Source organism: Salmo trutta, chromosome 23 (genome assembly GCF_901001165.1).
Source record: "Salmo trutta chromosome 23, fSalTru1.1, whole genome shotgun sequence".
Lineage (NCBI taxonomy): Eukaryota > Metazoa > Chordata > Actinopteri > Salmoniformes > Salmonidae > Salmo > Salmo trutta.
In genome coordinates, this window is record NC_042979.1 from 47228382 (window position 1) to 47255827 (window position 27446).

Here is a 27446-nt window from a genome sequence, read left to right on the forward strand (position 1 = left end):
GCTGTGAGGAAACCAGGTCATGGTGCCATGCTATCGCTGTGAGGAAACCAGGTCACGGTGCCATGCTATCGCTGTGAGGAAACCAGGTCATGGTGCCATGCTATCGCTGTGAGGAAACCAGGTCACGGTGCCATGCTATCGCTGTGAGGAAACCAGGTCACCAAGCCATGCTATCGCTGTGAGGAAACCAGGTCACGGTGCCATGCTATCGCTGTGAGGAAACCAGGTCACGGTGCCATGCTATCGCTGTGAGGAAACCAGGTCACCAAGCCATGCTATCGCTGTGAGGAAACCAGGTCATGTTGCCATGCTATCGCTGTGAGAAAACCAGGTCATGTTGCCATGCTATCGCTGTGAGGAAACCAGGTCACCAAGCCATGCTATCGCTGTGAGAAACCAGGTCATGGTGCCATGCTATCGCTGTGAGGAAACCAGGTCATGGTGCCATGCTATCGCTGTGGGAAACCAGGTCACTAAAGCAGAGGAGTGTTGGTGCAAAGACTTAGATTGCAAAAGTTGTGGTGAAAAAAAGGGTCACATCGAATGTACATGTAAAAACAAGAAGAAAAAAAATACAATCAAACAAAAGTACTTACAGGAAAAGAGACTTCAGGAAGTACAAAAAAATAAAGTGCATAAAATGAAGCACACAGAGGATGAACAAAATGTCTGAAGCTGAAGCATCTTTACATGTTTCTGTCCATTTTTAGACAACGGATACATACTGGGTGACACCGCTGCTGAATGGACAAGCAGTACGGATGCAAGTGGACACTGAAGCAGCCGTATCTATGCTGTCTGTGGCTGTTTACACAGAGAAACTACATCACCTCACACTACAGCCCGCGAAGAACACGCTGAAAACCTACACCGGTGAGACTGTGAGGAAACGTGGGTGTTACGGTGGAGGTGTAACGAACAGAAGGTAAAAGCTACCACTCTTACATCGTGAAAAGGCTTTGCTAGGACGCACATGGCTGGGAAAAGATCAAACTAAAACTGGAACGGAAATTCACATGGTTGCAAAAGAAGACACAACACTACAAGAGATATTGAGGAAACGCACAGATGTGTTCAATGGAGAACTTGGCAGTATGAAGGACATGAACAGATAAACTGACCGTGAAACCAGACAGCAAGCCAAAATGCTTCCCAAAGCTAGACCTGTCCCATACGCCATAAAACCAAAAGTTGAAAGTGAGATAAACAGACTAGTGGAGAGTGTGGAGTATTGGATCCAGGGAATGGGCTTCTTCACCCGTTGTTCCAGTCATAATAATAAAAAGTTGGATCAGTCAGACTGTGGCAATTTCAAAGTCTCCGTTAATCCAGTCTTGACAGTTTAAAAAAAATATCCACTACCCCTCATTTCTTATTTGACCTTTATTTATCCGGGTAGGCCAGTTGAGAACAAGTCCTTTATTTATCCAGGTAGGCCAGTTGAGAACAAGTCCTTTATTTAACCAGGTAGGCTAGTTGAGAACAAGTCCTTTATTTAACCAGGTAGGCTAGTTGAGAACAAGTTCTCATTTAACAACTGCGACCTCTGGTCAAGATAAAGCAAAGCAGTTCGACATATACAACAACACAAAGTTACACATGGAATAAACAAAAACATACAGTCAATAATAATACAGTAGAACAAAAAGTCTATATACAGTGAGTGCAAATAAGGGAGGTAAGGCAATAAATAGGCCATGGTGGCGAAGTAATTACAATATAGCAATTGACAAGCTCTTTTTTTGGTTTAGCTGGAGGACAGCAATTCAGTAAGAGAGACTCCATGCTGATAGTCTATAGACCTACCTAGGCTATCTCCATGCTGATAGCCTATAGACTAGCTCTATGCTGATAGCCTAGGTAGGTCTATAGACTAGCTCCATGCTGATAGCCTAGGTAGGTGTATAGACTAGCTCCATGCTGATAGCCTCGGTAGGTCTATAGACTAGCTCCATGCTGATAGCCTCGGTAGGTCTATAGACTAGCACCATGCTGATAGCCTCGGTAGGTCTAGACTAGCTCCATGCTGATAGCCTCGGTAGGCATATAGACTAGCTCCATGCTGATAGCCTATAGACTAGCTCCATGCTGATAGCCTATAGACTAGCTCCATGCTGATAGCCTATAGACTAGCTCCATGCTGATAGCCTAGGTAGGTCTATAGACTAGCTCCATGCTGATAGCCTATAGACTAGCTCCATGCTGATAGCCTAGGTAGGTCTATAGACTAGCTCCATGCTGATAGCCTCGGTAGGTCTATAGACTAGCTCCTGGTTGATAGCCTCGGTAGGTCTATAGACTAGCTCCATGCTGATAGCCTCGGTAGGTCTATAGACTAGCTCCATGCTGATAGCCTATAGACTAGCTCCATGCTGATAGCCTATAGACTAGCTCCATGCTGATAGCCTATAGACTAGCTCCATGCTGATAGCCTATAGACTAGCTCCATGCTGATAGCCTATAGACTAGCTCCATGCTGATAGGAGATACTGCCCTACTGTACCGGATGCCATATTTCTAAACACCCACACATTGACGCTTTACCGTAATACCCTGTATATAGCCTCCACATTGACTCTGTACCGGTACCCCCTGTATATAGCCTCCACATTGACTCTGTACCGTAACACCCTGTATATAGCCTCCACCTTGACTCTGTACCGTAACACCCTGTATATAGCCTCCACTGTACCGTAATACCCTGTATATAGCCTCCACATTGACTCTGTACCGGTACCCCCTGTATATAGCCTCCACATTGACTCTGTACCGTAACACCCTGTATATAGCCTCCACCTTGACTCTGTACCGTAACACCCTGTATATAGCCTCCACTGTACCGTAATACCCTGTATATAGCCTCCACATTGACTCTGTACCGTAACACCCTGTATATAGCCTCCACTTTGACTCTGTACCGTAACACCCTGTATATAGCCTCCACATTGACTCTGTACCTGTACCCCCTGTATATAGCCTCCACATTGACGCTTTACCGTAATACCCTGTATATAGCCTCCACATTGACTCTGTACCGGTACCCCCTGTATATAGCCTCCACATTGACTCTGTACCGTAACACCCTGTATATAGCCTCCACCTTGACTCTGTACCGTAATACCCTGTATATAGCCTCCACATTGACTCTGTACCGTAACACCCTGTATATAGCCTCCACTTTGACTCTGTACCGTAACACCCTGTATATAGCCTCCACTTTGACTCTGTACCGTAACACCCTGTATATAGCCTCCACATTGACTCTGTACCGGTACCCCCTGTATATAGCCTCCACATTGACTCTGTACCGTAACACCCTGTATATAGCCTCCACATTGACTCTGTACCGGTACCCCCTGTATATAGCCTCCACTGTACCGTAACACCCTGTATATAGCCTCCACATTGACTCTGTACCAGTACCCCCTGTATATAGCCTCCACATTGACTCTGTACAGGTACCCCCTGTATATAGCCTCCACATTGACTCTGTACCGTAACACCCTGTATATAGCCTCCACATTGACTCTGTACCGTAATACCCTGTATATAGCCTCCACATTGACTCTGTACCGTAATACCCTGTATATAGCCTCCACATTGACTCTGTACCGTAATACCCTGTATATAGCCTCCACATTGACTCTGTACCGTAACACCCTGTATATAGCCTCCACATTGTCTCTGTACCGTAATACCCTGTATATAGCCTCCACATTGACTCTGTACCGTAATACCCTGTATATAGCCTCCACATTGACTCTGTACCGTAACACCCTGTATATAGCCTCCACATTGTCTCTGTACCGTAATACCCTGTATATAGCCTCCACATTGACTCTGTACCAGTACCCCCTGTATATAGCCTCCACATTGACTCTGTACAGGTACCCCCTGTATATAGCCTCCACATTGACTCTGTACCGTAACACCCTGTATATAGCCTCCACATTGACTCTGTACCGTAATACCCTGTATATAGCCTCCACATTGACTCTGTACCGTAATACCCTGTATATAGCCTCCACATTGACTCTGTACCGTAACACCCTGTATATAGCCTCCACATTGTCTCTGTACCGTAATACCCTGTATATAGCCTCCACATTGACTCTGTACCGGTACCACCTATACAGCCTGGCTATTGTTATTTTTCTGCTGCTCTTTAATTATTTGTTACTTTTATTTCAATTACATTTTTTTGTTGTTGTTTTTCTTAAAACTGTTTAAGGGCATGTCAGTAAGCATTTCACTGTAAGGTCTACACCTGTTGTATTTGGCGCATGTGACAAATAACATTTGATTTGATAGTAGTGATGACTGGAACTATAGCTCATCATAGGACAGGAGTGAGATGACTCACTAATTGCCAAAAGCAATGAGCTTCTAAATAATATTATCTATATCTGGCCCTGTCGTCACCACTCTCTGAGGGTGTCTCAGGGAGAGTTGGGATATACAAAAAAAATAATAACATTTTACAATTTACAAATTTTTTTACATTACATTTTAGTAATTTAGCAGACGCTCTTATCCTGAGCAACTTACAGTAGTGAATGCATACATTTCATACATTTTTTTCCCCCTCCGTACTGGTCCCCCGTGGGAATCGAACCCACAACCCTGGCGTGCTCTACCAACTGAGCCACACGGGACCACACGTGTGTATTAATAACGTGTACATGAAGTAGGACCAAGTAAAACACCCACCAAATTATTATTATTATTAGTCAGAACCTATTAGTCAGAACTGCAAAGGGTTTGTTGAGTGTTGCCTACTGTAGTCTCTAGACATCCATCCGTTTTGCCTCCCATGATTTTCAAAATGTTCCCGGCTTAATAAAGAGGCAATCTGCAGTTGCTACATCAATTTTTGAAATAATAAATTAGTGATATGTACCCATTGATTCTTTGAAGAGTTGAAGAATAGAACTGAAAAAATGCATAGCCACGAGAAGTATGGGTGCTGAGGGTGCTGCAGCACCCCCTGAAAAATTGGAGAAAAAAAAAAATTGCTTTGAAAAAAAAAAACATGTTTCACAAAAGTAGTGCACTGAGCCTTTACTAGTATTAGCAGACCGGCAGGTAGCCTAGTGGTTAGAGCGTTGGGCCTTTAACTGAAAGGTTGCTGGATCGAATCCCTGAGCTGACAAGGTAAAAATCTGTCATTCTGCCTCTGAACAAGGCCGTTAACCCACTGTTCCTAGGCCATCATTGTAAATAAGAACTTGTTCTTAACTGACTTGCCTAGTTAAATAAAAGGTTAAATAAATAAAATAGGGCTTTTACTAGTATTAGCAGACCGATATTGAGGTCTCGTGCAGCCCACATTTTTATTCAGTATCTCTGCTTTGCCAAAAAAGCTAGTTGTATAATTAAGAACATTATCTTGCAGGGTTCAATAGTTGGAATTTAGTTGTTCTCTCTTTCTCTGTGATGTCATTCTAATGAAATCCAGAAAGAATAAACATTTTACATCAAAAAAGGTGCAAAGTTATGGGCAAAGACACAAAACATCCACATCAAATTAAATATTTGTCTTGATCAAATAACATGGAGAGAATTTTTTTTTTAAAAACACTGCAGTATTAATTGACCATCTTTACAAACCAGTTAATGTAAATGTGCATTACTGTATTGTACATAGGCTGGTCATTTAGGTTTGTAGCTGTAGACTTTCCATCACCATGGAGACATCAAGTGGTTTGTGATGTCATGTGATGATGTGGCTCAGCTGGTAGAGCGTCTGCAATGCCAGGGTTGTGGGTTCAGTTCCCACGGGCGACCAGTACAAAAATGTATGCACACACTACTGTAACTTGCTCTGGATAAGAGCGTCTACTAAAATGGAAAAGGAATGAATAAATCATTTCAGTTTTCACAAAGAAATAAGTTGCATTTGCAAAGTACTGGAAAACATAGGCTATATTAAGGCTATATTAAGCAAATATGTTTATATTCCACAAATATTAGATTAACTGTTTTGTACAGATAATTATCAGACTAAAAGTTACAAATGCTGGTGAACACTCAAATGCATTTAATACAGGCCTTTACTAGTCCTGTATTAGAGTAGTACTAACCCTTTACTAGTCCTGTATTAGAGTAGTACTAACCCTAACCCTTTACTAGTCCTGTATTAGAGTAGTACTAACCCTTTACTAGTCCTGTATTAGAGTAGTACTAACCCTTTACTAGTCCTGTATTAGAGTAGTACTAACCCTTTACTAGTCCTGTATTAGAGTAGTACTAACCCTTTACTAGTCCTGTATTAGAGTAGTACTAACCCTTTACTAGTCCTGTATTAGCGGACCCATAGAGATGTCTTCAGCGAAGCCACATTTTGCCTGATATGTTATTTTTTCTGCAACATCCCCAAGAAATGACACTTATCGTGGTCCAACATAAACTCATTATTAAGTTTATGGCTAAACATTTATGAATTGATTATGACCCAAACTGGTGTATGATAGAAAACAGAACAATTAGGCCTACAAATTTAGTTCACGGCAATACACACACACACACACACACACACACACACACACACACACACACACACACACACACACACACACCCCCCAGCCTGGTCTCAGACTACATGTAACATAGTAAACGAGAATCCAGGACAACCAAATTAGTATGATATTTTACATTTGTTATGGTCACACACACACGACAGAAGGTTATTTATGGCAAAATGAAAAAGGAGGCTAGTTGATAGCAATGACTAGCATCCCAAAGATTGCGTTTTCAAATCATCCCGGACAACTTTAACATTTTAGCTAATTACTACTTTTTAGCTACTTTGCAACTACTTAGCATGTTAGCTAACCCTTAACCTAACTCCTAACGCCTAGCCTAGCTAACATTAGCGTTAGTCACCTAGCAACCAAAAATGTTGAATTCGTAACATATCATACCCAGAGTCCAGGTTGTGCGCACACACACACACACACACACACACACACACAGGATGCAAATACATCCACTTGGAATTCCTCCCCTTTGATTTTCTACAAATATTTATCCTATTACAGCTGTGTTTATTAATACACATGCAGATCAACAATTTGTTATTCCTTCCAGCTCAAATGACACATCTAAAATCACTTGATGTTAGATCCCCGTTCTCCATAGAACCAACCAACAGATTTCACATGAATAAATCCTGTAACAGGTCTAATTTTCAATAGTTCACCGCCCATATGAGCTATAGATCTACAGACACATGTAGTGGGGCTACTTGACCTCTTATCAACAACAAAAAATTAAAAAATTAAAAAACAGGTAGACATTTTATTTTTGATTTTCTACAAAATATGCATCCTAATACAGCTGTAGTTATTTAATCCATGTACAGATGTCATTTTTCCAAATAGCTTCCAGTCCAAATTACATATACATCTAGAACTATTTAAAGGTGGTTTAGTCTTTGACCTCGTCCATAGAAATGTTTTATTTCACTGTTTTGAAATATTCATATTTCCAGTGATAGACCTAATTTAGCTGACTGACCATGTGCATTTGAAAAGGCTTGTCGTGGCTCACATCAACACCATCATCCCAGAAACCCTAGACCTACTCCAAATTTGCATACCGCCCCAACAGATCCACAGATAACGCAATCTCCATTGTACTCCACACTGCCCTTTCCCACCTGGACAAGAGGGGAAATTACTGTGTAAGAATGCTATTCATTGACTACAGCTCAGTGTTCAACACCATAGTACCCTCCAAGCGCATCACTAAGCTAAGGACCCTGGGACTGAACACCTCTCTCTGCAACTGGATTCTGGACTTACTGACAGGACACCCCCAGGTGGTGAAGGTAGGCAACAACAAATTAGCAAATGTGACAGTCCACATCGATTGGGCTGTAGTGGAGCGTGTCGAGAGCTTCACATTACTCGGTGTCCACATCACTAAGGACCTATTATGGTCCAAACACACCAACACAGTCGTGAAGAGGGCCTGACAACGCCTCTTCACCCTCAGGAGGCTGAAAAGATTTGGCCTTGGGCCCTCAGATCCTCAAAAAAAGTTATACAGCTGCACCATTGAGAGCATCTTGACTGGCTGCATCACCGCTTGGTACGACAACTGCTTGGCAACCGACCACAAGGCGCTACAGAGGGTAGTGCGTACAGCCCCAGTACATCACTAGCGCTGAGATCCCTGCCATCTAGGACCTCTATACCAGGCGGTGTAAGAGACTCCAGACACCGAAGTCATACTGTTCTCTCTGCTATCGCACGGCAAGTGATACCAGAGTGTAACAGTGTAGGTTCCGTCCCTCTCTTCGCCCCAACCCGGGCTCGAACCAGGGACCCTTGCACACATCAACAACTGACACCCCACGAAGCAACGTTACCCATCGCGCCACAAAAGCCGCGGCCCTTGCAACGCAAGGGGAAACCCTACTTCAAGTCTCAGAGAGAGTGACGTCACCGATTGAAACGCTATTAGCGCGCACCACCGCTAACTAACTAGCCATTTCACATCGGTTACACTCACCCCCCCTTTGACCTCCTCCTTTTCCGCAGCAACCAATGATCCGAGTCACGGCACCAATGTAACAGTGTAGGTTCCGTCCCTCTCTTCGCCCCAACCCGGGCTCGAACCAGGGACCCTTGCACACATCAACAACTGACACCCCACGAAGCAACATTACCCATCGCGCCACAAAAGCCGCGGCCCTTGCAACGCAAGGGGAAACCCTACTTCAAGTCTCAGAGAGAGTGACGTCACCGATTGAAACGCTATTAGCGCGCACCACCGCTAACTAACTAGCCATTTCACATCGGTTACAAGAGCACCAAGTCTGCATAAGACTGTTGAACAGTTAATTAAATGGCTACGCTGATTATTTGCATTAACTCACTCTTATTTTAGCACTGGCTCTATGGACACTCACTGGACTCTACACACACACACACATACTATACATACACACACTGTTGCTACTCTGTTTATTATCTATCCTGATTGCCTAGTCATTTTACCCCTACCTACAGTACCATCAAAGGTCCACCACCAACATTTTACATTAGGTATGAGGTACTTTTCTGCAAATGCTTCCGTTAGAAACCAAACCCACCACTGTTGGCGTTGAGAAACAAAGGCATATGCAGAAAAGTACCTCATACTTACTGTAAAATATGGTGATGGGATCTTTGATGCTATTGAGCTACTTTGCTTCAACTGGTCCTGGGGTCCTTGTATAAAGGTCAATTGGTCCTGGGGCCCTTGTATAAAGGTCAACTGGTCCTGGGGCCCTTCTATAAAGGTCAACTGGTCCTGGGGCCCTTGTATAAAGGTCAACTGGTCCTGGGGCCCTTGTATAAAGGTCAACTGCATCATTTAGTCTTCCCTGTGGCTCAGTTGGTAGAGCATGGTGTGTGCAACACCAAGGTTGTGGGTTCGATTCCCACGGGGGGCCAGTACAAAAAAAAAAAAAAATGCATGAAATGAAATGTAAGTCGCTCTGGATAAGAGTGTCTGCTAAATGGCTAACATGTAAATTAAACTTGAACAAGTAGCAGAATATTTTAGCCATAAACCCTGGTTGCCTCTACCAGGAGGCTGAAACTTGGCCACAAGTTGATCTTCCAAAAAAGACAATAACCCCCAAGCACTAATCAAAATGTACAAATATGGTAAATTGACTCCGGACTTGAAAGTCATTGAAAAGGGTAGAAAGATTCCGTATGAATGGTCTAAAAGATGTTTTCACATTTGCCAGGTCGCAATTGTAAATGAGAACTTGTTCTCAACTTGCCTACCTGGTTAAATAAAGGTGAAATAAATAAAAAAAAAAAAAAATTGGTCCCTTTCAGACAGTTTTTTTTGGGTGAATTTAGTTCGAGTTGCTACATTTTTTTGTGAACACTACAAAAGGAACTCAGACCCCTCAAGAGCCCCTGAAACGAACCGAACTGAGACCATCTCCAGAGGCGGCCTGAGTACGGGTTTGCTTGAATTGCACGTTCCGGTCCTTTTTTTTTCTTCTTTTAGGCCGTGTGAACAAAGCTCCCCAGGATCGCTCGTCATTATTCCTGCATACCACACTAGACTTCTGCAACACCGTTTCCCATTAACCCTCACATTGGTGCCACAAAAGAGGATTATGATGTGCAGGTTTCGCAGAAAAAGCTTGTGCCATTTTTTGGGATATTGAGTATAGTGATTGTCAAGGATGCACAGAAATTCCTAAATGTGTTTTCTTTTTTGTTCAGATAATTTTGTAAGCATTATGTGAGAGAAAACAAAATATTTGGTGAGAATTACAACATTGGGTAAATTTATATTTTGTGTACTATTTGTTGGAGCATACAATATACTTACAGTATTCAAATTATTTATTTTATACAGTCTTTTTGCTCATCTTTATCAAGGGCTCCCGTTTGGCACAGTGGTCTAAGACACTGCATCTCACTACCTGGTTCAAATCCACGTTGCATCATATCCAGCCGTGATCGGGAGTCCCATAGGGCAGTGCGCAATTAGCCCAGCGTCGTCCGGGTTTGGCCGGGGTAGGCAGTCATTGTAAATAATAATTTGCTCTTAACTGACTTTCCTAGTTAAATCAAGGTAAAATAAATAAATAAATAAATAGGGTGCCAATATTTGAGGTGACTTAAATATGTACAATATTGTAAAGTACTTTCAGTGTTATATTTCAAAACCATCTGGATATAAAAGCTATAGAAAAGTAGATCTGTTCGTGAATTAGTAAACAAAGCAGTAATGTGTGACCGACCGGCTAAACTAGCTGGCTAAACAATGAACCATAATCCCAACTCATGACGTTAATACCCAGCATGAATCTGCAGGTAGCTAACCAACCAAGTTGCTAGCTAGCTAACATTAGGCTATAGCTAGCCAAGCAAATGGCTCTGAGATACAAATAATAACATCATACAAGTAACGTTAGCTAGCTAACTTTAGCTGGCTGGCTTGCTAGCTAACAGTACACTTTAACTTGAAATGAAACCACTTTCTGTCCATTAGAAATGTGTAATATCTGAAAATGTAGCTAGCTAGACTACCTTACCTGTACACATCATGGGTGGACGCGTCTCCTGTCAGATAGTTGCCCTTAGTTTGAAGATGTAATCCGGAGACAGGTTCTCTCTCCATCTCCTTAGCTATCATACTCGAATTCCACTGATTTCAAAACTGGAGAGCATACACGTAACGTTAGCTAGCAAGCCAGACAGCTAACGTTAGCTAGATAACAGTCTAGGTCTTCGAAAGCTAAGTTAACAAACAGATTACCGACCATTTTGAATCACACCGTACCTTCTCCGCTATGCAATCTGGTTTCAGAGCCGGTCATGGGTGCACCTCAGCCACGCTCAAGGTCCTTAACGATATCATAACCGCCATCGATAAGAGACATTACTGTGCAGCTGTATTCATCGACCTGACCAAGGCTTTCGACTCTGTCAATCACCACATTCTTATCGGCAGACTCAACAGCCTTGGTTTCTCAAATGATTGCCTCGCCTGGTTCACCAACTACTTCTCTGATAGAGTTCAGTGTGTCAAATCGGAGGGCCTGTTGTCCGGACCTCTAGCAGTCTTTATGGGAGTGCCACAGGGTTCAATTCTCGGGCCGACTCTCTTCTCTGTATACATCAATGATGTCGCTCTTGCTGCTGGTGATTCTCTGATCCACCTCTACGCAGACGACACCATTCTGTATACTTCTGGCTCTTCTTTGGACACTGTTAACTAACCTCCAGACGAGCTTCAATGCCATATAACTCTCCTTCCGTGGCCTCCAACTGCTCTTAAACGCAAATAAAAGTAAATGCATGCTATTCAACCGATCATTGCCCGCACCTGCCCGCCCATCCAGCATCACTACTCTGGACGGCTCTGACTTAGAATATGTGGACAACTACAAATACCTAGGTGTCTGGTTAGACTGTAAACTCTCCTTCCAGACTCACAGTAAGCATCTCCAATCCAAAATGAAATCTAGAATCGGATTCCTATATCGCAACAAAGCATCCTTCACTCATTCTGCCAAACATACCCTTGTAAAACTGACCATCCTACCGATCCTCGACTTCGGCGATGTCATCTATAAAATAGCCTCCAACACTCTACTCAACAAACTGGATGCAGTCTATCACAGTGCCATCCGTTTTGTCACCAAAGCCCCATACACTACCCACCACTGCGACCTGTACGCTCTTGTTGGCTGGCTACAGGTTATCTACAAGTCTCTGCTAGGTAAAGCCCCGCCTTATCTCAGCTCGCTGGTCACCATAGCAGCACCCACTTGTAGCATGCGCTCCAGCAGGTATATCTCACTGGTCACCCCCAAAGCCAATTCCTCCTTTGGTCGCCTTTCCTTTCAGTTCTCTGCTGCCACTGACTTAAAGCTCACTAGCTTTAAGCACCAGCTGTCAGAGCAGCTCACAGATCACTGCACCTGTTCATAGCCCATCTGTAAACAGCCCATCTACCTACCTCATCCCCATACTGTATTTATTTATTTTGCTCCTTTTGCACCCCAGTATCTCTACTTGCACATCCATCTTCTGCACATCTACCATTCCAGTGTTTAATTGCTATATTGTAATTACTTCACCACTACGGCCTATTTATTGCCTTAATTCCCTTATTTTACCTAATTTGCACTCACTGTATATAGACTTTTGTTTTATTTTTTCTACTGTATTATTCTACTGTATTATTGACTGTATGTTTGTTTACTCCATGTGTAACTCTGTGTTGTTACATATAAACCAACTAGGCTCGCAATTTAACAATTGTATTTGTATTTACAAATGGCATATTGTTATTAAGGCACATGAAAGTTCACATGTTCCAGAAAGCATTTTGATAAAAAAAATTTTTTCAAGTTGATGTTCAAACGGCTCTCCTGTGAAGTAGTGATCTGCAACATACGCCTAGTTTCCTGAAATGGGTCACATTATGAAAAATATTTCCAAGTGGAAAAAAAACAAAAGTGTACCTATGATAAGAGAAGTCAAGGAACCCACCACACTGGTCTGTAGATCTATAGCTCATATGGGCGGTGAGCTATTGAAAATTAGACCTGTTACAGGAAATATTCATGTAAAATCTGTTGGTTGTTCTATGGAGAACGGGGATCTGTGACCTAACATCAAGTGATTTTAGATGTATGTGTCTTTGGGCTGGAAGGTATGAAACAATTTGATCTGTGTGTAAATGAATAACTACAGCTGTAATGGGATAAATATTTGTAGAAAATCAAAGGGGAGGCATTTTGCAAAGGAAATTTGCTTTGATAATCGAGGTCAGGGAACAAAGCTCTAGCACATGTGGATCGGAAGCCACTAAAAATTATAATTATGACAGTTAGAAGTCATTTATAAATCAGGGAATTTTCAAATGTGAATTCTTATTGGTGTACGAGTGAGTGAGATCATAGGCCTATGTTTTTTTAGCTCATATTTTTACATGAAATACATAACAAATAAACAAGTTAACATTTTCAAATGTAATTGTTTTGGGGGAAAACTAAGTTGGTTTAAGATATCTAGTAGATAAGTGAGACAAAAATAAAGTTTTTCTGTAAACACCAGGTTTGGTTGATTGCACTTTTACAACGGTCCCTTAGCCGCCAGCACATAATATTCCCCCATTGAAACCAAAGTAAAGTCACTTTTTGAAAACGTAAAGCAGAAATCGTAATCTGATTCTAGATATAACACCCTAATCATCCGAGGACCTTCCGTCGAAAAGGCGTTGACAAACAAACTCCAAATATCAAACCAACATCCAAACTGAAAACAAAATGTACTGCGGTTTCTTTTACACATATTTTTCAATGCATTGTTTTGCAAGGTGCAGTTCTCGATAAAAGATGCAGCCAGTTTTCCACAAGCTTCCATCGGTGGTCACTGGGCAGGGTTGGAACCGTATGTTAAGTCTACGGTGGGGTTAAGGATGAGAAATGTAGAAAAATTTGCGAAAGAAACGACGTATCAATAATTCACCTATTATGGCAACAATGTATCGCACAAGTAGCAACCTAGAATTCCATAATTTGTCATTTATAACACTGCTTGCAGGTGTCTGCTGTCTATCCCATGTTTCTCTACCACTGAGTCGTTCCATCATCTTTAAATCCTGCATCGAGAGAATAAAACATCTACAATACCTCTCATTACAGCGTCGACGTTTTTGTTTTTTTTTATCATATGTTCACGGATACATTATAACAAAATACTTCAACGTACCTTTCACAACCTATTTTATTATTAGCATGTTGCTTCTTGTGAGGACGGCTGACACTAGTACGTCGTGAACACAGTCGCTCTCTACCATAGAGAAGAGCGGTTAGATCGGTCTGGGTCCTAGTGCCGCTGAGGCTTTGAGTTGTCGCTTCCTATTCAACAGGTTACCTGTCCTGCACTGCACCCACCCTGTGCAGGGCCACCCAGAGCCCACATTGGCATTTTATTTTACATACCGTGGTGATGTGATGACACTAAATGGTGATGACACAATCAAAGACTATAGACTAATCCACATCAACATGACACTTGCAGACAGGTCATGTATGGCTTTCCTGTCCCTCCGGCAAATCAGCGACAACTACAAAAACTATGATAATGACCCTGTCCACTCATTACAGATTACATGACACATTTTTTGTTGCGGTTTTAGAAAATAAAGATAGTTTTTTTCTTCAGTTAACCTTTATTTAACCTTTATTTAACTAGGCAAGTGAGTTAAGAACACATTCTTATTTACAATGACAGCCTACTGGGGAACAGTGGTTTAACTGCCTTGTTCAAGGGGCAGAATGACAGATTTTTATCTTGTCAGCTAGGGGGATCCAAACTTGCAACCTTTCGGTTACTAGCCCAACACTCTAACCACTAGGCTACCCTGCCGCCCTATGGGACTCCCAATCACAGCCGGATGTGATACAGCTTGGATTCAAACCAGGGACTGTAGTGACACCTCGTGCACTGAGATGCAGTGTCTTAGACCACTGAACCAGGGTCTGTAGTGACTCCTCCAGCACTGAGATGCAGTGCCTTAGACCACTGCGACACTCAGGAGCCGTGCATATATATATAAACATATATATGTTTAGTATCAAGCATGTTTAGTACCTTTTTCATGCAAAATGTCTTCTATTCTGTCTATAGTTTACTGTACTGATGTAGATGTAGACGCTCGATGAGGACTGACATTCTGCTTAGGCGTGGTTGGTTTTCATCAAACATAGTTCTATAATTCTGCATATCACCAATACCAGAAGCAAAGTCTTAAAACCTAGAGGTATAAATACATGTATTTCCATGGAAACTTTTTTAAAAAGGAAAGCCAATTAGTCTGAAGACTTAAAAAGGAGAATGTTCAAAGCAATCTGGGTGGTGTGTGTGTGTGTGTGTGTGTGTGTGTGTGTGTGTGTGTGTGTGTGTGTGTGTGTGTGTGTGTGTGTGTGTGTGTGTGTGTGTGTGTGTGTGGTGCTCTAGATTTAGGTAGTGGGAATAGATCTGAAAGTACTTTCTCAGAGTACCGTTGCTTCCTGAGTATAGTCGACCAGAGCAGAGGGTGACAATAACTTAATATTTTAGAGATTTACCACCAGTTGAAAAATATGCTGTACTGTACATACAGACATTAAAAAAAGGACGTTTCCATGACAACAAAAACTGGATCGGGTGAAGGCATGCAAATGCAATCCATGCAAACCATTTATCCTACTGGACAATACATTTTACAGTACAGGACAATACATTTACCCTACAGGACAATACATTTTACAGTACAGGACAATACATTTACCCTACAGGACAATACATTTTACAGTACAGGACAATACATTTACCCTACAGGACAATACATTTTACAGTACAGGACAATACATTTACCCTACAGGACAATACATTTTACAGTACAGGACAATACATTTACCCTACAGGACAATACATTTTACAGTACAGGACAATACATTTACCCTACAGGACAACTTTATTTTTTATTTTACCTTTATTTAACCTGTCTGGGCTAGGGGGCAGTATTTTCACGGCCGGATGAAAAAATGTACCCAATTTAAACAGGTTACAACTCTGGCCCAGAAACTAGAATATGCATATTATTAGTAGATGTAGATAGAAACACTCTGAAGTTTCTAAAACTGTTTGAATGGTGTCTGTGAGTATAACAGAACTCATATGGCAGGCAAAAACCTGAGAAAAATCCAAGCAGGAAGTGAAAAGTCTGAGAATTGTAGTTCTTCTTTTGATTCTCTATCGAAGCTACAGTGTCTGTGGGGGACGTTGCACTTCCTAAGGCTTCCATTGGCTGTCTAAAGCCTTCAGAAAGTGGTTTGAGCATTTTGCTGTCACTGGGCAGATAATAGGAGTGAGTGGTCTGCCTGGCAACAAAGGGATTGTATATGCGGGTCACGCAAGCACGCCGTTCCTTCATTTTCTTCTTGAATGAATATGCTATTGTCCGGTTGGAATATTATCGCAATTCTACGTTAAAAATACCAAAAAGATTGATTTTAAACAGCGTTTGACATGCTTCTAAGTATGGTAATGGAACATTTTGACTTTTCGTCTCTCATTTCACACTCGCGCGTTATGCCTTTGGATAAGTGATCTGTACGCACGAACAAAATGGAGGTATTGGGACATAAATATGGATTATTTCGAACAAAAACAACATTTCTTGTGGAAGTAGCAGTCCTGGGAGTGCATTCTGATGAAGATCAGCAAAGGTAAGAGAATATTTCTAATACTAATTCTGAGTTTAGTTTGCGCCGAACTTGGCGGGTGTCCGAACTTGGCGGGTGTCTGAATAGCTCACCGTGATGGCTTTGTACTATGTACTCAGAATATTGAAAAATGTGCTTTCTCCGTAAAGCTATTTTAAAATCTGACAAAGCGGTTGCATCCAGGGGTAGTCTATCTATAATTCTTAAAATAATTGTTATATATTTTGTCAACGTTTATGATGAGTATTTTTGTAAATTGATGTGCACATTCACAGACGTTTTGGTGGGAATACATTTTCTGAACATCATTCGCCAATGTAAAATGCTGTTTTTGGATATAAATATGAACTTTATCGAACACAACATACATGTATTGTGTAACATAATGTCCTAGGAGTGTCATCTGATGAAGATCGTCAAAGGTTAGTGCTTCATTTAGCTGTGTTTTGGGTTTTATTGACACCTGTCCTTGCTTGGAAAATGGCTGTGTGATTTTTGTCTATGTACTTTTTGTCTATGTACTCTCCTAACATAATCTAATGTTTTGCTTTCGCTGTAAAGCCTTTTTGAAATCGGACAATGTGGTTAGATTAACGAGAAGTTTATCTTTAAAATGGTGTAAAATAGTTGTATGTTTGAGAAAGCGTCCCACCTAGCCCATAGAAGTTAACTAGGCAAGTCAGTTAAGAACAAATTCTTATTTTCAATGACGGCCTACTGGGGAACAGTGGGTTAAACTGCCTTGTTCAGGGGCAGAACAACAGATTTGTACCTTGTCAGCTCAGGAATTCGATCTTGCAACCTTTCGGTTGCTAGTCCACCGCTCTAACCACTAGGATACCTGCCGCCCCAGACCATACATTTATCCTACAGGACAATACATTTAGCCTACAGGACAATACATTTACCCTACAGGACAATACATTTACTCTACAGGACAATACATTTAGCCTACAGGACAATACATTTACTCTACAGGACAATACATTTAGCCTACAGGACAATACATTTACCCTACAGGACAATACATTTACCCTACAGGACAATACATTTACCCTACAGGACAATACAGTAAGTAATTCCCGTGTAATTGTAACCGATGTGAAATGGCTAGTTAGTTAGCGGTGGTGCGCGCTAATATCATTTCAATCAGTGACGTCACTCGCTCTGAGACCTGAAGTGGTTGTTCCCCTTGCGCTGCAAGGGCTGCGGCTTTTGTGGCGCGATGGGTAACGATGCTTCGTGGGGTGTCAGTTGTTGATGTGTGCAGAGGGTCCCTGGTTCGAGCCCGGGTCGGGGCGAAGAGAGGGACGGAACCTACATTGTTACATAATCTCTCAATTCAATTTCAGGGCTTTATTGGCATGGGAAACATATGTTTACATTGCCAAAGCCAGTGAAATAGATCATCAATAAAAAATTAACAGTAAACATTACACTCACAAAAGAATAAAGACATTTCAATTGTCATATTATGTCTATATACAGTGTTACAATGATGTGTGAATAGTAAAAGTACAAAGAGGAAAATAAATCAACCTAAATATAGGTTATATAGGTATTTACAATGGTGTCTCTCTCTTACCTTTTGCATCCTACAGAAAGTCTATCTAGCATAGCTAAGCCTAGCATAGCTAAGCCTAACATAGCATATTATAGGTTCTTATAGATTGTATTTACCTTGACATAATAGGATATGACCGATCATCATTGGCTCATCCTCCTGTGCATTGCCTTGTTGATTCCATATAGCCTATGTCTAATTCCTTCTATCTTCTTCTTGTACCTGTCATCACCAGGGGCGGACTGGACATCTGGCATTCCTGGTCCACCCTGGCCACCCTGGTCCACACCACGGGGACAGTGAAAATAGCATGGAAATAAAGTACTGTGCAACAATTACCCGCAATCGATACATTTAATGGTTGTTTTTTTGGGGGGAGGAGAAAGTCCCTGTTGCACGTTCATGGAAAAGCTCATGGATTTAGATCTGTAGATGCCTTTTATTAATTAGAGGATAGGCATGCTGTATTAATTACAGGATAGGCATGCTGTATTAATTACAGGATAGGCATGCTGTATTAATCAGAGGATAGACATGCTGTATTAATTACAGGATAGGCATGCTGTATTAATTATAGTATAGGCATGCTGTATTAATTATAGTATAGGCATGCTGTATTAATTACAGGATAGGCACGCTGTATTAATTATAGTATAGGCATGCTGTATTAATTATAGTATAGGCATGCTGTATTAATTATAGTATAGGCATGCTGTATTAATTATAGTATAGGCATGCTGTATTAATTACAGGATAGGCATGCTGTATTAATTATAGTATAGGCATGCTGTATTAATTATAGTATAGGCATGCTGTATTAATTATAGTATAGGCATGCTGTATTAATTACAGGATAGGCACGCTGTATTAATTACAGGATAGGCATGCTGTATTAATTAGAGGATAGTCATGCTGTATATATTACAGGATAGGCATGCTGTATTAATTAGAGGATAGACATGCTGTATTAATTATAGTATAGGCATGCTGAATTAATTACAGGATAGGCATGCTGTATTAATTAGAGGATAGTCATGCTGTATTAATTAGAGGATAGGCATGCTGTATTAATTACAGGATAGGCATGCTGTATTAATTACAGGATAGGCATGCTGTATTAATTAGAGGATAGTCATGCTGTATATATTACAGGATAGGCATGCTGTATTAATTAGAGGATAGACATGCTGTATTAATTATAGTATAGGCATGCTGAATTAATTACAGGATAGGCATGCTGTATTAATTAGAGGATAGTCATGCTGTATATATTACAGGATAGGCATGCTGTATTAATTAGAGGATAGGCATGCTGTATTAATTAGAGGATAGGCATGCTGTAGTGTACTGTAGTGGGAAAATGAATATGATTCATAAATATTGGTTCAGTACAGAGTGGGAGGAAAACATATCATATTAAATTATAAATAACTGCGACCATAGATATTAACATTTATCTTCAGAAAGAGATTAAATGGAGGCTATACAGCCTCTTCTGGACACTGGGATTATTAATGTCTGAGGCTATACAGCCTCTTTTGGACACTGGGATTATTAATGTCTGAGGCTATACAGCCTCTTCTGGACACTGGGATTATTAATGTCTGAGGCTATACAGCCTCTTCTGGACACTGGGATTATTAATGTCTGAGGCTATACAGCCTCTTCTGGACACTGGGATTATTAATGTCTGAGGCTATACAGCCTCTTCTGGACACTGGGATTATTAATGTCTGAGGCTATACAGCCTCTTCTGGACACTGGGATTATTAATGTCTGAGGTCTGAGGCTATACAGCTTCTTCTGGACACTGGGTTTATTAATGTCTGAGGCTATACAGCCTCTTCTGGACACTGGGATTATTAATGTCTGAGGCTATACAGCCTCTTCTGGACACTGGGATTATTAATGTCTGAGGCTATACAGTCTCTTCTGGACACTGGGTTTATTAATGTCTGATATCCTTTTTCTTTCCCCTTCTTCTTTCATCACACGCTCACACAATAATGGCCGCCTCCCAAATCACACCTTATTCTCTATGTAGTTCACTACTTTTAACTAGGGCCCATAGGGAATAGGGTGCCAATTGAGACGCAAACCCGGTGACCGCTAGTTTTCTGGGTGTAGATTTCAGAGAATACAACAAGTACACTCGTCACCATGGCAATGGTGTACACGAACTTTAAGAATGTGTTGATTTAGCTGCGAGCCGATATGTAATGGCACACCATGTGATGACCTGCAACAGCACAGTCTATTGTGTTGCGATATAGTCACATTAGAAGTTGCTGCAGTCCTAATTAGGCATTCAAATAATGTTAGTCTCATTGGTCAGTCACAGCGATGTTTTGAATCGTTTTTTTTTTAATCTTTTGAATTGAAGGACTTGGATGGATAGAGGATGTAGGGGTAATCATTTGAAGCTCTTTATAGACTGCTATCATTTTGTGCCGTTTATGTTCTGAGATGACCTGAGTTTTGTGATCTGTCCACTTTGTGTAAATTGTTCTAGAAAAACCTAAATCTCTCTTTGAAAAAGGCAGGACATTCTCTTGCATTTGTTATCATAGAAAAGCCTCGATGTTTTAACAAAGGCAGGACATTCTTCTGCTTCTCTATCAGCAATGAAACATTGATGAAGTCACTGGAAGACAGTCTATTTGTCAGTGTGTGGTACTGAGGGAAGGGTTAGGATCCTACAGGAAAGGGTTAGGGGCCTACAGGGAAGGGTTAGGATCCTACAGGGAAGGGTTAGGATCCTACAGGGAAGGGTTAGGATCCTACAGGGAAGGGTTAGGATCCTACAGGGAAGGGTTAGGATCCTACAGGGAAGGGTTAGGATCCTACAGGGAAGGGTTAGGATCCTACAGGGAAGGGTTAGGATCCTACAGGGAAGGGTTACTGCCTGGTATGGCAACTGCTCGGCCTCTGACTGCAAATCACTACAGAGGGTAGTGCGTACGGCCCAGTACATCACTGGGGCCAAGCTTTCTGCCATCCAGGACCTCTATACCAGGCGGTGTCAGAGGAAGGCCTCCAGCCGCTCTAGTCATAGACTGTTCTCTCTGCTACCACATGGCAAGCGGTACCGGAGCACGAAGTCTAGGACCAAAAGTCTTCTTAACAGTTTCTACCCCCAAGCCATAAGACTCCTGAACAGCTAATCAAATGGCTACCCAGGCTATTTGCATTGCCACCCCCCCTCCTCTTTTACGCTGCTGCTACTCTCTGTTTATTATCTATGCATAGTCACTTTAACTCTACCAACATGTACAAATTACCTCAATTACCTCGACTAACCGGTGCCCCCGCACATTGACTCTGTGTACAGCCTCGCTATTGTTACTTTATTGCTGCTCTTTAATTATTTGTTACTTTTATGTTCTATTTTGTACCTTTTCTTTAAATCTTAAAACTGCATTGTTGGTTCAGGGCTTGTAAGTAAGCATTTGACTGTAAGGTCTACACCTGTTGTATTTGGCGCATGTGACAAATATAATTTGATTTGGGAAGTGAAGTGAAGGGCTAGGGGCCTACAGGGAAGGGGGCTATAGGGAAGGGGGCCTACAGGGAAGGGGGGCTATAGGGAAGGGGGGCTACAGGGAAGGGGGCTATAGGGAAGGGGGGCTATAGGGAAGGGGGCTATAGGGAAGGGGGCCTACAGGGAAGGGGGCCTACAGGGAAGGGGGGCTATAGGGAAGGGGGCCTACAGGGAAGGGGGGCTATAGGGAAGGGGGCTACAGGGAAGGGGGGCTATAGGGAAGGGGGCTACAGGGAAGGGGGGCTATAGGGAAGGGGGCGTACAGGGAAGGGGGGCTACAGGGAAGGGGGCCTACAGGGAAGGGGGGCCTACAGGGAAGGGGGCTATAGGGAAGGGGGCCTACAGGGAAGGGGGGCTACAGGGAAGGGGGGCTACAGGGAAGGGGGGCTATAGGGAAGGGGGGCTACAGGGAAGGGGGCTACAGGGAAGGGGGCCTACAGGGAAGGGGGGCTACAGGGAAGGGGCCTACAGGGAAGGGGGCCTACAGGGAAGGGGGGCTACAGGGAAGGGGGGCTACAGGGAAGGGGGCTATAGGGAAGGGGGGCTATAGGGAAGGGGGGCTATAGGGAAGGGGGCTATAGGGAAGGGGGGGCTATAGGGAAGGGGGGCTACAGGGAAGGGGGCTACAGGGAAGGGGGCCTACAGGGAAGGGGGCTATAGGGAAGGGGGCCTACAGGGAAGGGGGGCTATAGGGAAGGGGGGCTACAGGGAAGGGGGGCTACAGGGAAGGGGGGCTATAGGGAAGGGGGGCTACAGGGAAGGGGGGCTACAGGGAAGGGGGGCTACAGGGAAGGGGGGCTATAGGGAAGGGGGCCTACAGGGAAGGGGGGCTATAGGGAAGGGGGCCTACAGGGAAGGGGGGCTATAGGGAAGGGGGGCTACAGGGAAGGGGGGCTACAGGGAAGGGGGGCTATAGGGAAGGGGGGCTACAGGGAAGGGGGGCTACAGGGAAGGGGGGCTACAGGGAAGGGGGGCTATAGGGAAGGGGGCCTACAGGGAAGGGGGGCTACAGGGAAGGGGCCTACAGGGAAGGGGGGCTATAGGGAAGGGGGGCTACAGGGAAGGGGGGCTACAGGGAAGGGGGGCTATAGGGAAGGGGGCCTACAGGGAAGGGGGGCTATAGGGAAGGGGGGCTACAGGGAAGGGGGCTACAGGGAAGGGGGCTATAGGGAAGGGGGCTATAGGGAAGGGGGCTATAGGGAAGGGGGCTACAGGGAAGGGGGGCTATAGGGAAGGGGGCTATAGGGAAGGGGGCGTACAGGGAAGGGGCCTTGAGGATATAATCAGTGAAACTCAATCAGCCTTCATTAACCTCTACGGGCTAGGGGGCAGCATTGAGAATTTTGGAAAAAATATGTGCCCATTTTTAACTGCCTCCTACACCAACTCAGAAGCTAGAATATGCATATTATTGTTCAGGTTTGGATAGAAAACACCCTAAAGTTTCTAAAACTGTTTGAATGGTGTCTGTGAGTATAACAGAACTCCTATGGCAGGCAAAAACCTGAGAAGGTTTCATGCAGGAAGTACCCTGTCTGACAAGGTGTTGTTGTTCTTGCTTCTGTTTATTGAAGAGTCAGGATCTTAGCTGTAACGTGACAATTCCTAGGGCTCCAATAGGCTCTCAGAACCCGGGAAAAACCTGAACGATGACGAGGCAGCCTCAGGCTGAAACACAGAATCCCCTTTTCCAAGTGTCCCATCAGGGGACAATAGAATTAGGCGCGTGCGCGATTCGCCCCGTGGAGTATTTTCCTTCGGCTGTTTAGCTAATTGCAGATTCCCGGTCGGAATATTATCGCTTTTCTACGAGATAAATTGCATAAAAATTGATTTTAAACAGCGGTTGACATGCTTCGAAGTACGGTAATGGAATATTTAGAAATGTTTTGTCACATTCTGCGCTTTGCGCACGACCGTGATTTAGCATTCTGATAGTGTCTAGAACGCACGAACAAAACGCCGCTGTTTGGATATAACAATGGATTATTTGGGACCAAACCAACATTTGTTATTGAAGTAGAAGTCCTGGGAGTGCATTCTGACGAAGAACAGGAAAGGTAAGACCATTTTTCTTATAGGAAATGTGATTTTGGTGAAGGCTAAACTTGCCGGGTGTCTAAATAGCTAGCCCGTGATGGCTGGGCTATGTACTTAGAATATTGCAAAATGTGCTTCATCCGAAAAGCTATTTTAAAATTGGACATATCGAGTGCATAGAGGAGTAATGTATCTATAATTCTTAAAATAATTGTTATGCTTTTTGTGAACGTTTATCGTGAGTAATTTAGCAAATTGTTAGTAAATTCCCCGGAAGTTTGCGGGGGGTATGCTTTTTCTGAACGTCACATGCTAATGTAAAAAGCTGTTTTTTGATATAAATATGAACTTGATTGAACAGACATGCATGTATTGTATAACATAATGTCCTAGGTGTGTCATCTGATGAAGATCATAAAAGGTTAGTGCTGCATTTAGCTGTGGTTTAGGTTTTTGTGACATTATATGCTAGCTTGAAAAATGGGTGTCTGATTATTTCTGGCTGGGAACTCTGCTGACATAATCTAATGTTTTGCTTTCGTTGTAAAGCCTTTTTGAAATCGGACAGTGTGGTTAGATTAACGAGAGTCTTGTCTTTAAATAGCTGTAAAATAGTCATATGTTTGAGAAATTGAAGTAATAGCATTTCAAACGTTTTAAAAATCGCGCCACAGGATTACACTGGCTGTTACGTAGGTGGGACGAATTCGTCCCGCCGGTCCCATAGAGGTTAAAGGAAGGAGAATCCATAACCGTATACGATTGGTTTTAGATATTTTAGATTACAGTGAGTTCATAGAAGAGCGTGGCTTTATGTAGATTTTTTTTAATAAATTTTTTAAGGCTTTTGACACTTTAGAACCCAACTTTTGCGTTTAGCGAGAATTTCTGTAAAGTGATAAGGATGATGTATTAGCAGTTCGGTGGCTATGAGTAATGGCACATCCCCTCGTTTCTCTATTGCTAGAGGAATTAGACAGGGTTGTCCAATCTCCCCTCTTTTATTTATTTTAGCCACAGATTTACTAGCTGTATTTCTTAACAAATCTGAGAATTTAAAAGGGATCTGTATTTTTGGTAGAGATATATAAATATAAGTCAATTTGCAGATGAATCTACCCTTTTCCTAAAGAATAGAGCAGCTATTCCCTTGGCTATTGATAGAGTCAATACATTTTCTATGGCCTCTGGGTTGACTCTCAACCATAACAAATGTGATCTCATGCCAATTCATTGCTGTGACTCCGTCAACATTGCCTCCATACCTGTTAAAAAGGAAGTTAAATATTTAGGAATTGTTATCACTAAAAAAAAAATTCAGATAGAGGCCCTTTAAACATCGATAATAGGATTAATTCCATGAGAGTTTCATTAAGTCAGTGGCTGCAATGTGATATCTACATTTTGGGTCGTTTTCTTTTGTCCAAGACAGATGGTTTATCTAGAATAATTTACCAAAGTCAGTCCCTTTTTCTTTCTTCTAATAACATAAAAAAAGTCAATTCTTGTCACGTCCTGACCATAGTAAGCTGTTATTTTCTATGGTAGAGTAGGTCAGGGCATGACAGGGGGGTTTTCTAGTTTAGTTTTTCTATGTTGTTATGTTCTAGTTTTGTATTTCTATGTTGGGTTGTTCTAGTTTTGTATTTCTATGTTGGGCTGTGTTTGGGATGATCTCCAATTAGAGGCTCTAATTGGAGGTCGTATTTAAGTTGGTGTTTGTCCCACCTGGGTTTGTGGGAGATTAATTTTGAGTCAGTGTATGTTTCACCTCTGCGTCACGGTTTGTTGTTTTGTCATTCAGTTTATTTATGTATTGCATAGTTTCACAGTATAAATAAAATGTGGAACGACACACGCATTTTGGTCCGCTCATTCCTACGACAACCGTGACAATTCTGTTATAGATTTAGATTTGTTTTGGAGGAATAAAATTCATTATATTTGGAAATCACAATTAGTGAAAGACTATGATCGTGGAGGTTTACAGGCTATTGATTTTGAGTCATTAGTGAGTGCTTTCGGAATTAAATGGTTGAAATGATGTCTGTCCAATCCTACCTCTAGGAGGTATCATATCCCTAAAGGTCTGTTTAATAAACTTGGTGGACTTGAATTCCTAATGAAATGTGATTTTGACCCTCCAAAATTACCTGTGAAATTGTCTAAGTTTCACCAGCAAATGTTATTTTTCTGGAAAATGATATTTAAGCACAATTTCCCCCCCCCCCATAAAACATTGATTTGGAATAATAGAGTTATTAAAATTATTAGGAAATCCATTTTCAAAGGCCTTTTTGACAAGGGTATTCATTTTGTATGTGATTTGGTAGACAACACCAGGGAGTTTTTGCCGTTTGATGAGTTCATTGGTAAATTTCAGGTTAATATTACTCAGAATATATTATTAAGGTTTGCGAAGCAATTCCACTTCCTTTACATGGACTTATTAAGAACAGTTTGTTGTTTTATGGGGTTGTTCTCTCTTTTTCCAAGTTTACAAATTAATGACTGTAATCTTTTGGATAAATAATGCAACAATAAGTGTTTATTATTATACGATTGTCAGTTAATTAAGTAATTTTCAGTGATTATAATTCAATATATTGCTATGGAAGTGACCAACCCATGCTATGGTCAAACGCGACTACCTTACTTGTCCAGTTATCCAGAAAATTAAAGAAACTAATTAAAAAATATTTTATTCCATCTACCCTGTTAATGATTTCTTGCACAAAAGATTCAATTTTGACAAAATGCCTTGTGTTTTTTTTTGTTCCTCTGATTCAGAATCTATAGAGCATTTATTGTCTTCATGCCGCCATTCTAGTAAACTATAGATTAAAATTCATGAATGGTTGTGTATAAAATCTCCAGAATTACCTATGTTTACCTTTGATGATGTTAAATGGCATTATGCTTATCCTTGTAATTCCGATCATAACTATTTTATTATCATTATTATTCTCTTGGTCAAATATTCACAAATGTAAATGGAGGTGGAAAAATTCCTTATTTTGTCGGTTTTTTTTCTTCATTGAACCGTTACAATTTTATAAAATCCCTCAAACTTGTGAAACTTCAAAACTTGGAAAAATTATTTTAAGTCATATCTCTGAATATCTGTTAATGTCTCATTGTCTTGTCACATATTAATGATGTCCTGAATTCAGGATACATTTCAATCACACTATTACCAACAGTGACTTACAAAACTAGTAAATTACATATTTCTTGTTGAAAATTGTGGCAGTGGCTCGCCACTTTTCTAAACCCAAGCTTAGCTATCTAGCTACTCTTGTTTAGCAGCCTGTCCAGGCAGCAAAGAAAACCCCCTCAATGCAATTTGAAAAAGTAATGTAATAGTTATCATGGTTTTGTAGCGTCTATTATCTTCCATGTTTATACTTGCACATGAGTGTGTAAGCCAATCACCGCTGTGTGTCATGTTGCATCGACAGGTGGAGAGAAACATGGGGTCAGCTGTGGAAGAGGACGGATGAACACGTCCGAGAATACTTGATATATCGCGGCTTCACCAGGACACAGAAGCA

General features: G+C 41.8%; 1 protein-coding gene and 1 pseudogene across 3 annotated transcripts in view; one reads left to right on the plus strand and one right to left on the minus strand.

Annotated features, from left to right (window-relative positions):
- Positions 1-14324, minus strand: part of LOC115160162 (ras-related protein Rab-27B) — a 78517-nt gene extending 64193 nt beyond the window's left edge. For 2 of the 3 annotated variants that reach the window (XM_029710536.1, XM_029710534.1), the window contains exon 1: positions 14247-14324. The gene's annotated coding sequence lies outside the window, so the exon portion shown is untranslated. The remainder of the gene's footprint in view (positions 1-14246) is intronic. The other variant, XM_029710537.1, reaches the window with a different exon arrangement.
- The window catches only part of LOC115159832 (WD repeat-containing protein 91-like), a 27460-nt pseudogene continuing 775 nt past the window's right edge, over positions 762-27446 (plus strand).